The sequence below is a fragment of the Haliaeetus leucocephalus genome, unplaced genomic scaffold, assembly GCF_000737465.1.
Source record: "Haliaeetus leucocephalus isolate CR32 unplaced genomic scaffold, Haliaeetus_leucocephalus-4.0 Scaffold858, whole genome shotgun sequence".
Taxonomy (NCBI): Eukaryota; Metazoa; Chordata; class Aves; order Accipitriformes; family Accipitridae; genus Haliaeetus; species Haliaeetus leucocephalus.
In genome coordinates this window covers 5056051-5060444 of record NW_010973294.1, presented here as the reverse complement: position 1 = coordinate 5060444, position 4394 = coordinate 5056051, and the positions used below count along the sequence as shown (strand labels likewise).

Genomic DNA, 4394 nt, shown 5'->3' with positions numbered 1-4394 from the left:
GGGGGGGGGCGGGGAAACAAAAAAAAACCAACAAACCCACACCATGAAAAGATGCAGAGCAGCTTCAGACAGCTGGTACCAGCTACCATGATGCTATTACCACATTTTCCTCATCCCCTCTTCAAAGAGACAGGAATTTCCCAGCACCTTTAAGCAAACAATGCAAGCAACCAAAGTTTCCCTCCATCCCTGTTCCTAACAGCCATTTCATTTCTTATTTTCCAGGATCTGTCTACACAGTCTTTTGTCAACAGATTAAAGTCACTTTGACTGAGCTTCAGCTGTCTGGGTATAACAAGTTTAGACCAGGAGTCCTGTAACCACATTTTAAAGCTCTGTGCTTGAGACACTAAGGCCTGCCTTTGAGAGCACTAGTTACAGGAGAGTAAACAGAAGCTGTGTAAGATTTAGAAAACAGGAATTTGTAAGACCACCATTTTTAAAACCTCTTGGTCTCTCAAGATGATTCAGAAACTTGTGATTTTTTTTTTTATTATGCATTTCCTCCAGCAGCTCTTGTTCCTTTTTTTGTTTGAATGATTTAACAAAAACCATTCTGGAGGTTAGGGGGTTTTTGTTTGGTTTTTAATTTGGGACTTTTTTAGTTAGGTGGTTTTTTTATATTAAAAAAAATTTACTACATCTGCAGCAAACATGAAGCTTATATGAAGCCATCATGTCAAAGCATAATTTCTTTTATCCAGGTGTCTACAGTACTTTGCATGTACCTGAAGGACATTTATTTTATCCAACTGCTCAACAGTTTTAACATTACAAAATTAAAAAATTAAAACAGGCTGAATGTATTCTACAAGACTGGACCAAATTTAAAAAAAAAACAGACCCAAAAAAGTCCCCAACACCAAAAAACAACCACACACACTACAAGTTAGGAAACTTCTATCTTTCTTCTAAGACAAGATTGGCTTTTGAAGTCCAAGATATTTAACCCACTTTAGAACGTTCCCCCACCCCCAAGAAAATAAAATAGGTATTTTAACATCAGAATTCAAACATGTATGTAAAGTACTTGAAGACACACAGGAAGCTAAGTACAAATTAGCCATCAGGTATCTCACCTGATTAAATATGAAGTATTGTCAAATGCTGTATACCTAGAAAACCTACAGTGTATTAAGATGTAAGTTAAACTCTGAAACAAGTTCATTTCTCCACAAAACCTTGGAAAGCAAAACCAAACTTGCTTCAAGCAAGCTAACACACCCTCCAAAGGCATTCTGACACTCTGTGGCAAATGGTGAAAGCTACCACACAGTATAGAACAGCGACCCACCATATTTTCAACTAGCAGAGGGCATTGACACCTCTAAACTGCTATAAGTCTCAAGATCCTAAGGCAGGAAGGTCTGTAGAGAACTAATGGCCTCAACTACATTTAGTTTCCAGAAGGTAGGTAGACCTACACATCACCTTCCACTGTTCCAAGTTTTGCCACTTTCTTTTCCCTCAGACACAGGCCCTAGCTGGAATTCAACACAAAGAAAGTGTAAATTTTAGCATTTAAAAAAAAAAACAAACACCTTTTTCCACAGCCTAATTTTGAAGTGAGCAGTGAACACCATGGCAAACTGGTAATATGTACAGTTGTCATACCTAAATATTTCACTTTTGTGCTGACAGTATACACAGAAAACATCAAAAGTCAGCAGTTGTGTGTTAGCATAGTCTGACATTTAGTTTACAGTTATAACCTTCAGAGATGGAATAAACAATATGCCAGTTAATCTTTAGCTTGAACTGACTCTACAAGGGAAATTATGTCATGCCTGAGTTGATGCATTGTTAGGAAAAACAAACATAAAAATCTTTCCTCTAATGCAAAAACATCTGAAGACTTGAAGTATGCCTCCATATACCTATATGCAAGCTTATCACACCAAATGCACAGACTGCCAGAACAGGAGCTCAAAAGAAAGCAAGAGAAGTGTTCTTCAGAATCACCAGCACCCCATCTTCCTTCTACTTTATAGACCAGAACAAACCGCTCTGATCTGCCTCTAACAGGTGCATCAGAAGCAAGCAGTTTCCCCTCATTTACTAATGTGCTTCATTCCAGAAATGAGTCAATATAGCTGCACTGACTTTTCAACAAATCCCTTCAAGCACCAGCCTCAAAGACACCATGACATCCAAACCTGCCCATTGTAAAAAGGACATGTCCAAAATAGATATAATTTTATTTCTTCCTTAGAAGTACCAAAAGTGCTGCTGATGTTTTCCAGTAATTAATGATAAGGAAACTCCTCAGCCAAGGAACTACTTATCTTCACGATGCTCCACAATCCCTCTGGCACCATTTAAGTTCATCCTTGAAGCTACCTTAGCCAGACAACCAGGCTGTTATCAGTAAATACAAGACACAAAGATTACATTTATTTCAGAGCAATAATAAACAGGATACACTGTCATTGACATAGAGAGGGCACCAAGCATTGAACAGTCTTACTATAGGATCACAAACACTAGCCAGATGCACTACAGTAGTCTCCAAAGCGTGGCTAACCCATCAAAGAGAGGAAATAACTAGTACATTCTTCTTTCATAGATTCCAGAACAAAACAAAGTCAAATTCTACATCTAGAATCTGAAAAAGAACCATCAACCCTGCCTCCTGGTCAAAGGAAGTTACACAGAAGTTTGCTGATAGACAAACAAAACTCCCCCATCCTTATTCGGCACCAGAGAGAACCCCAAGAATAAAGGAAAATTAGAAGTGGTAGACCACATAAAGCACAGTCAAGTAATTAATACTACATATGTATTCAAAACACAACTCCTTGCCAAACAGAACCATCCCCTATACTAACAAAAGCAACAGATGAATCTCACCAGCCCTATAGTCTGAACCACTAGAGAATCAGTGAAAAAGACTACCTGATACGCACTTACATTGACAGTGAACAACTGTATTCCCACTTGCATCCTGAATAACCAGCTGTTCACTTGCCACTAGGACAGCACAGGAACAGCTGGCTCAGGCTTCCTCAGGACACAGTTCCTATCAGATGGATAACAGGGCTCACAGTAACAGCAAAAGCCACTCAGACTGTTTGCAAAGTGCTTGGTAGCTGCCACTGTCAAGTTGCCACACCAGCCTTCCTCTTCCGCCTGCAAAGCCACTGTAATGTCACACTATAAACTGAACGAGGAACTGATCCATCTGAAAAATAGCCTAGAAAAAAGGACATTTCCTCAGCAGATCAGTTCCTTTATCCAGATTTATCATGCATATAATCCCAAAGAGAAAAAAATAACACAACTGAATGAGTGGAATAAGCAAGACTGAGCTACACAGCGTATGGCAAAGCAGGTAGTCATTAATAAGCTTCTACTGGGTTAGCATTTCTCAGCTTGCATGTGTACAGTTTTGCAACAGTATTTTAATAGATAGCATATATTTATGTATGCATCACAGCAATCTGAAAAAAACTACTTTTTGTGAAGTGGTGTAATGCTGATGATCACAAGCATCATCAGTATGGTCTGTACCTCCAGAGTCATCAAAATTTCTGCCACTACAGTTACAAAGCAACAAACACTGAAGTAATTTGTTATTAGACACGGACCTTCAATAGATAATACCAATTTACACTTTACTAATATTCTTCATAGGTACACATCATGAGGAATGCAGGGCTACAAGAATCTTGCATTTCACTTCAGAGTAGAGAGGACTAGTAAAAGCCTGTTTCTTCTCCCTGTTCCCCACCTCACACACAAATCTATTTTTCTCAGCATGTCCCTATATCCTCTTTGGACAAGATTTCTCTCATTACTCCCAGTGACATTATATATGTTCCAAAGTAAACTCTGAGCTTATCTGAAACAGCAGCACAGCTCTCCCCAGACTGAAGTATTTGTTTCAGCCTACTCCCCGATTTATTTGCTTCAATTGCTCTCCAGCACTATTCTTCCTTTAGTTAAGGTACAGATTATTTCCTGGACTACCAGTCCAGTTTTTCTAGTACAATTTGTATTCACACAAAAGCATTTCAGCAATAGAGATAACATACCTACATATAAGACAACTCTTACTATAAACTTTTCTTACTTCAGTACTGATCCAATAAGGCTAAAATTGAGAATGGTGTTTGAATGATGAGGGGAAAAAAAATGGACAGTTTTATCACACGTTTGTGCAAAATTATATTATTTGCTATTACAGCCTTCAGTTCACATAAATAGCGTTCCCTTTCTGATAGTAAGTCATAAGAAAATTTTTCGTAACTACTTCCATTTAATGTCAATTTTTTCCAACTACTACCATGGGACCAAGATAGAGTGTTCCTCACTGTAACCTAATGTTCCAATGTAACCCAAAATCTCAAAAAATCTAATACTTACGGGGGGGGGGGGGGGGAAAAAAAAAAAAA

The 4394-nt window shown here is 38.4% G+C and overlaps 1 protein-coding gene across 3 annotated transcripts in view; it reads right to left on the bottom strand.

The window, feature by feature from the left end:
* Positions 1-4394, bottom strand: part of ATP6V1H (ATPase, H+ transporting, lysosomal 50/57kDa, V1 subunit H) — a 48435-nt gene that overhangs the window by 43846 nt on the left and 195 nt on the right. The gene's annotated exons all lie outside the window — the stretch shown is intronic.